Raw genomic sequence first — 13,910 nt, 5'->3', positions numbered from 1 at the left:
CTAAACAATAAAAATACTTTTTAGACCAAACCAGTAAAATCGTGCTAAGTTCGACCGGGCCGAATCTTGGGAACCCACCACCATGGCTTCTGCTAAAAGTATACACAAATTATTTGGACCGTACGTGACACTTGTTGGAAGTCGTAACAGAACACTACATACAAAATTTCAGCTCCATCGGATAAAAAAATTAGGCTTCCAGGGTCTTGAGATGTCAAATCAGGAGATCGGTTTATATAGAAGCTATATCAGGTTATACACCGATTTTGATCATACTTTTCACGATTGTTGGAAGTCATATCAGAACCCTATGTGCAAAATGTCAGCTCAATCGGATAACGACTGGGGGTTTTAGCAGCTCAAGATATCAAAACGACAGATCGGTTTATATGGTAGCTATATCAGGTTATAGACCGATTCAGAACATAGTTGACACGATTGTTGGAATTTGGAACACTGTTTGCAAATTTTCAGCTCAATGGGTTAATAGTTGCAGCTTCTAGGAACTCATGAAATCAATTCGAAGGTAACTTTATATGGCGGCTATATCCAAATCTGAACCGTTGTGGCCCATTTGCTATCCCCAAAGACCTATATCACTAGGTTAGGTTAGGTTGAAAAGAGGGTGCAGATATTAATCTGCCCCATACCACTATAGACATACAACTAAGCCAGTAATCGGCTTGTTGTGCGCTCTAAAAACTAAAAAGTAACTACGAAAAATCAAAATTATAAGTTAGGAATTCCGTGCTACTTAAAATATCCTCGTGCTACTTAAAATATCCTCCGGATCACCCCATAGGATTTTCGCCATCCTACCAACTGTTTCGTTGTTCCACAGTGTTACATGCGCGTTTTTCGCTCACGCCCTTGAATCGGACGCGTTGACCCGAAAGGCTTCGGGTTAACCAAGTTTATCGATGGCAATTCTCTGGCCTTCACTGCCAAATCGTTTGCCATTTCATTCGCCCTTACTCCGTTATGGCCCGTCACCCAAACGATGCGGATTGTGCCATCCTCAGAGAAGGCTTTAATCTCCTTCTTACACTCCAAGACTGTTCGTGAACTTACCTCCTGGTTGTTATTGCCTTTATGGCAATTTTACTGTCGGTAAAGATGTTCCCACTCGACGTCCTCGTGTTAGCACCACACCACTTCACGCATTCCGTGATCGCCCGGATCTCCGCCTGCAGCACCGTTTTATGGTCAGGCAGTCTAAAACAGATCTCAGTCTCTGGGTTCTCAATGTAAACCCCCAGACCCACTCTGTCCTTTAGCTTTGATCCATCCGTGTAACATGATCTTCCAGATGGCAATACTAGGGTTCCGTCAATCCAAGACTGTGCCGATGGCAGCGAGGCACTGCTCGACTTCAAGGTTCATCTCAGGTATCCGATCGGAAACCGCTTCCCTTTCTTTCAGGTTTCCTATCGTCGCCTCGAATATACCGCGATGGCATGAGCTGCTCCCATCCTCAATCCATTCTCCCATCGCCTTAAGTCTCATAGCCGCAGTGGCTGCCTCACACTTAATCTGTATGTCAATGGGTCGGATATCTAGAATAGTCTCCAGTGCCCTAATGGGCGTGGTTCTCATCACTCGGCCTATGCCAAGAAAACATGTTCTCTGAATTTGTTATATAGTCCTAATGCTGCACTTTTTCTCCATAGTAGTCTACCAAAATACTGACTACTTACGTAAGTAAGTATTGGTCTAATCACGCTTCTGTAGAGCCAGTGGACTCTCCTCAAATTCAGCCCCTATTTTGAGCATACGGCCCGTCTGCGTAGTACCGAATATCTGTGAGCCTTCTCAGTGCGAGTGTGAATCAGTGAATGTGTCACTTCCAATTAGGTTCCTTTTCAAGATCACTTCTAAGTATTTGACCTTGTCAGATATCCAAATCGTTTTATTGAGGAAATGTGGCGCGTCAAATTGGTTCACCTTCGCCTTCCTCGTGAACAGGCATATTTCTGTCTTCTCTGGCTAGACCCCTGGGTCTAGCCCAGTCATATGCCATATGCATGGTACGGATCCTTACCCCTTAGAAGTATTATAACATCGTGTGCATAGCAGACGGGTTCAAATCTCTCCTCAGTCAGCATCCGTAATAGGTTATTTATGGTGGTCACCCAAAGGAGTGGCGATGAAATGTCGTGCCATGTTCCACTTTCTCCCTTGTATTTATGTCATGGGACCTGTAATTTATCCACCTGTTCCTTACCATATGGTTTATCCAGTCTCTAAGGACCCGCTCCACCTACGCTACTGATCTAAGGATTGGACCAATGTGTCGGTCCGCACATTATTAAACGCCCCTCGATGTCAAACCGCTAATGTGTACGTCTTGGCATCAAAGGATCCTTCTATTTTATGTACAACCTAATATAGTTTGGTTGTACATAAGAAGTATCTGTGCAAAACTTCGTGCAGCTAGCTCTATGCGTTCGACCGCTGTCATGATTTCCACAGACCGACGGACACAAGGACGGACGGACGGACGGATGGACGGAGGTGGCTAAATCGACTTAGAATTTCAAGACGATCAAGAATATATATACTTTATGAGGACACAGATTAATATTTCGAGGTGTTACAAACGGAATGACTAGATTAGTGCACCGCCGATCCTATGGTGGAGGGTATACATTTTACATGGGTTATCGGATTTGGGCATTCTTAGCGGCAAAGTCATTGTAAATGTTGTCATCAATCCAAACCACGTTTCAGGGATTTTGAGCGCTCTCCAGCAAAAAAAAAAAAAGAATTTTGGAAATCGGATCACCAATAAAGATGTGGCACCCCGAAAAAATGCCGAAGTAACCAAATTTAGGGGCCTACCAAGAGGCGCCCAGACAATCTTGGACCTTAAAATTTTGCATATGATCTCGTTAACACCTCATCTCTAACCAGTTCAAATTTCAATGAGGTTTTTCTACCCGTTATCTAACGGCAATTTTTTTTTAAATTTTTTTTTTCGATTCTATCCACAGATCTTTCCCAAGTCTTAAAGGTAGGTCTTTCTCAAAACACACGACTTTAAATTTGAGTTTAAGATATGTGTTATAGTTTCAAATACCTTCCTTTTGCTCACCATATTGTCCCGAAACATGTTCGCTTGGTTGGCTTGGAGCGACCCCCCAGACATTTGACACCAAGTTTAAGCAAAGAGGATTGAAATTACAAAGACATTTTTGTGCGGTATGTCCAGTTTTTTTTCGAAAAAAACAGGCGATTATTTGCTTGGAAGTGCTTTGTGCGCGAGCAACTTTTGTTGGATTTGGCTCATCTTTAAACACCCATATAGTTGACTGTTGTTTACTTTCGGATTCATACGCGTAAATCCACGATTCATCACCTGTCACAATGTCATAGACGTGTTTCGAAGCACCGAGTTCGTATTTTTGGAGCATTTCTTTCGACCAATCGACAAAAGCCTTTTTTTGAGCGATTGACAAATTGTGTGGGATCCAACGCGAACAAACTTTTTTGACGGTCATATGTTCATGCAATATTGCATGTATGCTTGTCCCACTAAAATCATCCTGGATTAAACTACGACGTCGGTTGAATTCACCATACCATCGATAAACACTAGTTCTTGGTGGAGCTTCATCGTCAACAATTGAATTATTAAGTTCATCGATGCACTGTTGTTGAGTTATTCCACGTCAAAAGTTGTTAACAATAATCGCACGAAAATGTTCACGATTTAATACGATTTTGGGCGAGATGAATCTTTTAAGTTACTGTAAACAACACAAATAACGCTCATATGTCAAAACGTTCTGAATACGTATAACCTCAAAAATGTCAAGCTTTACGGTAGAGCTGTCAGTTGGCCGATTGCAAAACAAGGGGTTTCCAATCCCAAATATTAAAGGAAATCCTCGTATATATAATTTATCTATGATTTAAGTATCAGATTCGTCCTCAACCTTAAAAATATCTCATTTCAATCCAATATTTTACTATGGAGTAGTATGTTGCCATTTTTATAATTGTATAAGGCCTTGTTTAGCTTTGCTGTAGAATGAATATATAAATTAAACTAAATACCGTCCGGACCGGCTTACATGCCCGATTTTGTTTGGAATGTAGGGTTAGGCCGCATATCAGTGTGCGATGGGGGATTTGGGGTACATTCCTCTAATTACTTGGGGCAAAGTTTTATATATTCGTTCTCTGCTCCCAGGGACGATATCCCCTGTTCCTTGATGGGAAATTCATGGGAAATTTAGTAGTATTCTGCTCCCAAATACCTTTCATTTGACCCATATTTTCCCAGATGTTGTATATATCTGTTTAAGACGGTTTGAGATATCAGATTACCGTTTTTGGCTTATTTATACCAAACTTCACTTAAATCGGTTCATCCATCTCTGAAATATTGCAGTAAAATGGATCTTCCGTTACCTTCAGATAGCAAAGAATTATATAGCCGTCCAGACCATCAATGAGTGCAGTCCGATTCAATTTTAAGCTCACTGATAAGGAACCTCCTTTTTATAGCCGAGTCCGAAAGGCGTGCCGCAGAGCGACACCTATTTACGGAGAAGTTTTTAGATGGAAAAGTACCTCACAAATGTTACCAGCATTAGGAGGGGATAACCACCGCTGAAGCACAAGGGAAAATCTGTTGGTAATGTGAGCGTTTTAATTTTTATGCTCACCGTAACATGGGGGTGTATTAATTTAGCCATGTCATTTGTAACACCCCGATATATTGGTCTAATATCCCATAAAGTATAAAAATTCTTGATTGTCATGACATTTTAAGTCGATTTAGCCTGTCCTTTTGTCGAAAAAACGGTAACTTACGAAGGAGTAAAGTGAAATTTTCCACAAATATTTCTGTTTGTTTGGAAATGTGATTACCTTACAAGTATCGGTAGCACTAGGAGAGGAAACCACCGCTTAAAGTCTTTATGACGTTTTCGTATGGAATGGAATTAGGGCGCCCACCGTCAGAGGCGTACATGATAATCTCTGAGCTACGGTGGCCCGATAGGAAAAATTTGAAAGTAGAGAAGTTGATGTATGTAGGTCATTCGGTACTGAAAATGGCCCATATCAGAGTTGGATAAAGCTCTCATAAAAAGGAGTCATTCGATTTGATTTCCTGAGCCTCTGGAAGACACGATTTGACATCATTAGCAGTAGTAGTCTCAAATTTGCGTAATTTTAGCTGAAACGGCAATTAGTTAAACTACGACACTTTTCTGGAACTAGCATATATTTTTTCTAAGTGTATTACAATGCCGTCTTCTAATGTTTATGTGGTATCTAAAAGCGTGAGCGCATGTCCCACAAAATGATTTCGATCACTATATTGAAACGATCAGCGTGCTTTTGAAATGTTGAGTACTGATTCGTTTGAGCACACGTGCTGCGTACACGCTCGTACGCTTCTGGTGGTTGATGTGTAGTGATCTCAAGTGATTTGGTGTAACTTAGAAAGTGGAGCATGTTGAGTGAATGAAAAGAAAAACAAACATGTGGGGCAACTGTACGTCATGCGACATAATGAAGGTTTGATGATAATGAACCAAACAATTTATGGTGGAATAGGTGTCTATCAAAGGGCCCAAGAAAGTTTTCATTTCTTTACATACTTTATTAAGTAGAAGAAGAAAAGAAATTGTAATAATTGATAAAACAATAACAAAAAACTTTGAAAAGTGCATGGAGGTTGACACATAAAATTATATGAAAAACAAAAGAGATTAGGTATGTTGGAGGCAAGACATTTCAGACGAGGTAAATAAAGGGTGTTTTTTAGGCGTGTGGTTTTCAATCTGCCCACACTTTATTCGGAATTTGTTTTGGTTTGGTAGTTGTCCCTCGATTTATACTCTGTTTGGTTTGTCATTTCATAACGTATAGACTTTTTGCTGACATACGGCTCTAAAATGCTGCAAAAGTTAGTTGAAAATTGGTCTCTGGTCTTAAATTATTCGGACTGGCCATGGCGACCACTTACCATGGGTAAGTGGAGGATATACTAATCCAGTCATTCCGTTTGTAATATTGGGTTGCCCAAAAAGTAATTGCGGATTTTTCATATAGTCGGCGTTGACAAATTTTTTTCACAGCTTGTGACTCTGTAATTGCATTCTTTCTTCTGTCAGTTATCAGCTGTTACTTTTAGCTTGCTTTAGAAAAAAAGTGTAAAAAAAGTATATTTGATTAAAGCTCATTCTAAGTTTTAATAAAAATGCATTTACTTTCTTTTAAAAAATCCGCAATTACTTTTTGGGCAACCCAATATTTCGAGATATTGACCTAAGACCAGATAAAGTAAATATATTTTTGATCGTAATGACATTCATAGTCGATCTAGCCATGTCCGTCCGTCCGTACACCCGAAAAAACTCCCAATATGATGGGGAGAAAACTGAGACAAAGTTGAACAGGAATGGCAAATGTGGCACAGGAATCTCCTTATCGTCACGTATATGCCAAGACCTTAATTTTTCCATCGCCGTTCACCACCTTCGAATTCGGGTCTTATTTTGAGCCTATGCCCCTTGACATAGCGCCCAGCAACTGTGAGCTTACTTAGTACTCTCTAAAATGAGGCCCTTCCAGTTCAGATTCATATCGAAGTTCATTCTCATGTATTTGGTCTTCTCGAATATCGAAATCTTTCTATTGAGGACACGTGACCCCAGAATTAGCCAGTATTTGTCTTTCTGGTAAAAATTCTTCAGATTTATGTTCAGAGCACTAGGTCGAGCTCCATTATGCGATCTCCAAGTCGCTTTCTGCAGACACGATTTGGATTAAAGACGAGTTCAAATTACTCTTCAGTAAGGATCCTTTCTTGTCTATTTATGGTGGTTACCCAATTGAGTCAATAATAGAAAATTGTCCACCTGTTATGTAATATAATAAAGTAACCCTTGAGTGGAGCGGACGTGTTTTCATTTCGCTCCTCGAATAAAAATATCCGTATCTCGGAATAGGCACTTAATACGAACAAATTTTAAAGCCTTTCAGGAGTAGGCTCAAAATGGACTCCAAAGACCCAACAGCTGCGGTGATGCGGTCCGCCCCTCCTTTAGGTGCGGGTGCCTTGGTACCAGCAGTCAAGAGTAATGCTTCAACCGTACAACCATTCGTCAGACTAATTAATGAGGAAGAGACGGACAGCTTTAAAGTAAAGGTGGTGTTTCCGATTCAGATTTAGACATCGACAGTGTGAATGAAACAGTCAGTCATCGCAGACGTATCGAGAGATGAGGATGGAGGGGTGACGGCAGAAGTGAGCGAGAGAAAGCGATCCGGGGCACGACGAAGGAGGCAGAGGAGTATGCACCGACAGCGCAATCGGGCGGAAAGGTGGGATGTTGGAAGGGATCGAACTGACTTTCCAGGCACTTCTGCAGAAGCTGGGAAGAAAATCAGATCTCCCGAAGAGAGATCTCACCAAGTGAGCCCTCCTGCAATGGAGACTCGAGGCAGTGTCCTGTCTCAGTCGAAACAGGTACGAGGGTAGCGCGCACGGCACCTGATTCTTCATGGAGGACTGTGACTTCCAAAAGGACGACACAGCATCACGGAAGGGAAAGATGGTCTCTGAGCTGAGCTAATTTATATAGTCATCAATGTCGGCAGTGCATCCGGTAGGATTCCATTAGATCATCGGTCTCAAGTGGAGGATCTGGTTAACGAGCGGATTTTCGAACATGTGTGGAACTCTGTAGAGAGTCCACCCATATACACGCTGCGCTTTGCGTCAGCAGAATGTATTGATACCGTTAAGAAGCTCGTCGGAAGTGTCCACATACCCAGGGGCTCGACAGCTCATAAAGGCAAGCAGATCCAAGGTTTGGTCGCAGAGAAATTGAAGGTCTTCCACAGAGAGGAGAAGGAAGAAAGAACTCTCCTTGTGGAAGGCATGGCTCAAGTCTCCGTGAAAATTTCGGCTAAGACTAGAGGCATGGCGCACTACGTGTTCAAGGCTGTATTTTTCAAGATTGAGAAGACTAGGAAGGGCGTTGATCCTCATTAATAGGAAGACTGGGACAAGCGAAGATGCCAATATTAAAACATCAGGCTGTGTGGGAGCGAGAGACTCAACGCAGCCTAACAAACAGGGACCCAACGTTGAAACCAGTACCAACTCCCTCAAGATTCGGAAGACTACACTGATAGAAAAATTACTGTACTTTTCCAATACCGCCTGGTATTATTTTGTTCGCGTCATTGCCGAAGATTTTTAATATCATTTGGTATCAATTCAATACAAGACAAAGGCGTCACATTTGTATTTGTTGTCATCGTGTGTTGTTGTTGCGCTTTGTACTTAAAATATTGACGCCATTACTGATAGAAAAATGACGGTACTTTGCCAATACCGCCGGGTATTATTTTGTTTGTGTCATTTTTAATACCATTTGGTATCAATTCAATACCAGACAAAGGGGGCTGTCAAGAATCGATGGCGTCACATTTATATTCTAGTCATTGCGCCAGAACTGTTATTGAGCTTTGTACTTTAAATATTGTCGCGATTATAAAATATTTGTTGAAAAATAAATAAAATGTTTAAATGTTTTAATGCAAAACGTAAAAACCTGTTCAAATACTCGAAAGCGGTGAAAAGGAATTCTACATCAAAAACATGATAGTCTATTGTGTGGAAAGCGATGCTGTGTTGGTGTATTCATATGAAAACCACTTCTGGGAATCGATGGATATGGAATCAATTGCTGAATACAAAGAATTGGGGCTGGTCACGGTGTAAGATTACTTTATGTAATTATTAACATAACAATCAAAATAAAATTAGATTCCAATTATTTTCATTGGTTTTTTTTTGGTTAATTAAGGGGTGGAGGGGTCAATAACGGTTTAGAACTAAAACCAATGACGGTCTGGTGCTAAAGCCGATAACAGATTTTTATTAAAACCAATTTATCCCGAAGCTTTTCTGGTCGACGCAGTCCGAGTTAAGAGCGTGGAGTACGAACGCGCATGTAACACTGTGGGATAACAAAACGGTCGGTAGGACAACGAAAATCCAATGAGGAGATCCGGATTGTGAGAAGATGATGCTATTACTTAAAGGACGTAAGTAGGAGGTCAGTAAAGCTTTCGGTATCATAACTGACGTTGGATCATTTCCCATGTTATTGCCCGGCTTTCGTGGCTTACAGACACCGGTATTTAGGTGGGGACACGATACAAGACATGAACCAACTTAGGGGCGTTGTTTGGAAGACAATTAAGGATTGTGTAAGTGGCACGGAATTCATAACTTAAATTTTCTTTTTGGAGGTTACTTTTTAGTATATAGAGCGCACAACTAGCCGATTACTGGCTTAGGGGTTTGTCCATAGTGGCATGGGACGGATTAATATCCGCACCCTCTTTTCAACCTAATTCCGCTTTGTTGATCAACACTCGGGTTATGTGCCCAATATATGTACATATGCAATAGGATGTTATGAATGGGAAAAATCGCCTTGTTATATCGAGCATCATAGGCACTTAGTGTTTAATGCAGTGCCGCCTGGCCACTCACTGAGACTCCACTCGAGTGTGCTGATTGCAGATAAAGTTACTCTGTATACTTAAGAAGCATTTTACTATCCGCAATCTGTGGACATGAACTGTATGTTGCTCTCAGCCGAGCAATCGGGCGGGTGGCTGGTAGTTGATATTGGATTTTTTTTTTGACAGGTTTTTGGTCTGGAATTTTAAGACAATAATTACTTGTAACATTTTTTTCACTTACAGAAAACAAGTTTTGAAGAAATAATTTTATTTGCATTTTGATAATACATACATTGCTTCAATAATTATGTCAACATTGTGGTTATTTCAACAATCAGTGCAGTTGGTTAAGTGGCCTCTTCATAGGCAAAGATGTCTCGATAAACGAGACATTTTGGCGATTATATCTACATTGCAATTGTTGACTTAAAGATGCATTTTTTTCTTTAAATAGCAAAAACTGTAATAAATGGCATTTTGGGGAAATTGGCGCAGACAACTTCGCCATAACAAAGTTGTAACTTGCAAATACCAGTCCACTCCATCCTTCCACCCATAGCGGCATGTCACCATTATTGCAGATAATTTATGCGGCACGAAATACTGTTCAAATGTTGTTCAAACAAATGTGAAAAATGCCATCTAGTGTACATGTTTTTGCAGACACAAGTGCAAACATATACATCCGTACTTTTCTATGTACCAGCCTGTATTTTTGTGTTGTGTAATAAAGTTGGAGAGAAGAAAAAAAAACAACTCGTTAAAACGTCGTCTATTGTGGATAAAATATGACGTCAATATGCCGGCCCATTGCTTTGGAAGATTTTATCTATGAAATGTGCTAAAACTACATTTTTGTTCAATGGATTTCATCGAAAGGGCTGCTAAAGAAACGAATTGACAGAGGGACAAGGGGATAACATTGTTGGGGAACTAAATTTTATTGTCATTATTTCCTCTGCCCCAAAGTACAATGAACTTCCCTTTCTGGTAGTTTGGGCCTAGTTAAGCAAAACAACGTAACGGGGCAATGAAATGCCACCACCCTATAAGATACCCCACAAGCACTTCCTCACATCTGTGCGCCAACAGACAAATAGACGCTTCAATACAAGTGTTTTGTATCCAACAACTTGTAAAGTACTACTTAGAGAAACTCCAACAAAAACAGCAGCAACAGCTACAAAAGCAACAACCTACGGGGGAAATGCTAAGAAGTTCAAGTGTGATGTAATGATACCTACCGTGAGTACCGCACCGTATAGTTGTGTAGTTGGCATGCTAGAAGAAGTCAGTACAGCTTGAACGAAATTATCGTAGCCACAAGAGATGTGTACATGGACGCAACCTAAATGAAATTTTTAAACTCTACACCACTACTGTGGTACAGGGTATTAAAACGTAGTTCATTTGTTTGTAACACCCAGAAGGAAGAGAGATGGACTCATTGATAAGTATACCGATCGACTCAGAATCACTTTCTGATTCGATTTAGCTATGTCCGTCTGCCCATGGTAATTTGTGTACAAATCGCAATTTTCATCTGATCATCTTAAAATTTTGTACAGGCATGTTTTTCGGCTTAGAGACGAAATGGGAAAAATGGGTTTTTCGGCTTTTGAAATGGGAAAAAATCGGTTCAGATTTGGACATAGCTCCCATATATATGTTCGTCCGATTCTCCCGAAATTTGGTAAGAAGGATTTTCTCTTGACTCTTAGTGTTACTGGTAAATTTCATAGAAATCGGTTCAGATTTAGTTACAGCTGTCATATATGTATATCCTCCGATATTCACTCCAACAGCCACTGCAAGCGCATTTATTTACCAATCTTGTCAAAATTTTGTACAACTCTTTCCTCGACGACTACCACTATATCGGAGAAGTTTGTTCGAAATCGGATTAGATATAGCTCCCATATATATGTTCGTCAGATTTTGGGTAATTTGCAATATTATTGTCATTTGTCAACCGTAGTTGCTACAGTTTGAACATATATGTCTGAAATTTGATACGGATTCTTTAATAACCCATCTAAAAATATACGCCAAGGTCCATCAAAATTGGTTCAATATTGGATATAGCTCTCACATTGTACTAATAGGGTAGTTGTAGGGTATTATAAGGTCGGCACTGTCCCACTTTTGATTTTCCTTACTGGTTGTTTTTAAGGGCGTCAGCGAAATTTTCATATGAGAAATACCTATGCAGTGTTGCATTACAAACATTGAAGAGTTTTTTTTATTAGCGTTGTATGAAAATAAATTCAATTAAATTTTTTTCGGTACTTTTTTTGAATAATTTAACAAACAGGGCTAATTATAAACAAAAAAAAATTTCATTCGGTGTTTAATTTTTATAGTTAACATAGCTGGTTTACATTGGAGACAAAAAAGTTTACAAACGCCAAAAATTAATTCAATAGCTATAAATGACATTTTGTTTACGACAAAAATGCAAGAATTTGTGTCGAATACAAAGCACGGATATTTCTTCCAGTCTGGCAACGATCGGTGCGACGGTTTTTTGTTTGTGGCATTTTTTCAGTTTGTAGCATTTTTTCAGTACTAGGCTTTTTCGCCTTAAAGCCTAGTACTGACAGCTGCCAAAACGCACTATAAAAAAATGGTGACGAAGATAATGCGAACACATTCTGTACAAGTGGTACTGAGTTCTATGAGCAAAATAGTTGCGACATGTCGCTGCATCAGTATAAATTTCGAAAAATTATACAACTCTGCTTCCATACTGTTGCCTTTGTTGTGTGTTGTTGTTTGACTTTTGTTTGTGTTCTGACAAAGAAAAGAGTCCGTCGGATTTCGAAGTAATTTAATAGTCATTTTCGCTGTAAATTATGTCCGTGCTAGGTTTAATGTAAGAAATCACTTTGGAGTTTCTATCTAAACTAAAGGAGGTCACCGTAGCGCAGAGGTCTGCATGTCCGTCTATGGCGCGGAACGCCTGGGCACGAATCCTGGCAGGAACATCAGAAAATTTTTCAGCGGCGGTTATCGCCTCCTAATGCTGGCGACATTTGTGAGATACTTTGCCATGTAAAAACTGCTCCCAAAAGAGGTGTGGCTGGCTCTGCGGCACGCTGTTCGGACTCAGCTATAAAAAGGAGATCCCTTATCATTGAGCTTAAAATTGAATCGGACAGCACTCATTGATTTATGAGAAGTTTGCCCCAGTTCCTTAATGGAATGTTCATAGGCAAATTGCATTTAGTTTTGCGAACTGTGACTGCAAGTTTTCCACCATTTTTGTTGTGAATTTTAGTAATTTCAAAACGTTGTTGATGAGCGTATTGTCGTATTTTTAATAATTGGATAGTTTCTACATGTTAAATTTCAAAGAATCACAGCTTCAAAAGTGACAGCTATCGAAATACCGGGTTATTCAAAATAACACCTCTTTTTGAAAACCCTGTATCTAAAACCTCTTTCCTCATCATGAAGGCAAAGACAGTAGATCAATAATTTAGTATGTCCTATGTTGAATTTTGAACCGCCTCTAGAATCATCATGGAATAATCTTTTGTTTCATTGTTGTGGCTGTTTTAACATACGACATAAACTAAGTCTATAACCGTAATTTATTAGCTAAATTCTGATAAATATCGAGATCTAGGAGCATTGTAATAGCAGTAGAAGGTCCTCAGAAGAAGATCCTCAATATCAAAATAATTTTTAGCCAAATTTAATGGCGCAATTGTTTTAAATTATGATTATGTCAGCTTGTTTATGCCGGTTATTTGTTGTACAAAAAGACAGCTTAAGTTAATATGAGTACAACCAGTGTTGCCGTTTTTGGTAGGTTCCTACCAAAATTGGTAGATTTTTATTCTCTTGGTAGGTTGTAGACCTCAGTTTTTTGGTAGGTTTTTCTAACATTAAAACTCCAAGTTAATTTCTGAAAAAATCGACATGGATGACTCACTCGTTAAGAGCGCAGAATGAAATAATGGATGTCGATGCTCCAAATATTGTTATAAGGGGTCTCACTGCTTCAAATTTCAGGAAAAAGGGCGCGTTCTCTGTTATTGATTATAACTGGTACTAGATTTAAGGTATCTCTTCTACATATCGTAAATTCTGGGTAGGGAATGTGGCTTTTGTGCATTTAACGCCTTTAATCGGAAAACAGGGCTATGTGGCAGCTGCATACAAATATGGTCAGATCTGGTTCATACTCATATGTTGAGGGGTCCATGCAACAGTGATGGCGAAAATTGGTTTCTGTGTTCAAACACTTAAATCGGTAGATCGCTTTATTCAAACCCGGCAGGGTTGTTCATTGAAGTCAGTTTGTTTGATTTATGGATTTACTTATGATTTAGTGGAGTGATTTCAGCAAACAGACGGTCGGAAATGTCTAGATTCTCTATAAATAACGACGATCTAGT

The 13,910-nt window shown here is 39.7% G+C and overlaps 1 protein-coding gene across 3 annotated transcripts in view; it reads left to right on the top strand.

Moving 5' to 3' along the window:
• The window catches only part of LOC106081367 (dihydropyrimidinase), a 72,531-nt gene that overhangs the window by 19,741 nt on the left and 38,880 nt on the right, over positions 1-13,910 (top strand). Inside the window, exon 2 of one of the 3 annotated variants that reach the window (XM_059362430.1) lies at positions 2,994-3,013. The exons of 1 other annotated variant lie outside the window; for it this stretch is intronic. The gene's annotated coding sequence lies outside the window, so the exon portion shown is untranslated. Of the gene's footprint in view, positions 1-2,993; positions 3,014-10,725; positions 10,750-13,910 lie in introns of those variants that run through there. One more of the 3 variants, XM_059362432.1, reaches the window with a different exon arrangement.

Source organism: Stomoxys calcitrans, chromosome 2 (assembly GCF_963082655.1).
Source record: "Stomoxys calcitrans chromosome 2, idStoCalc2.1, whole genome shotgun sequence".
Lineage (NCBI taxonomy): Eukaryota > Metazoa > Arthropoda > Insecta > Diptera > Muscidae > Stomoxys > Stomoxys calcitrans.
Note: the sequence above shows the minus strand (reverse complement) of the source record. Positions and strands in the feature narration are given on the sequence as shown.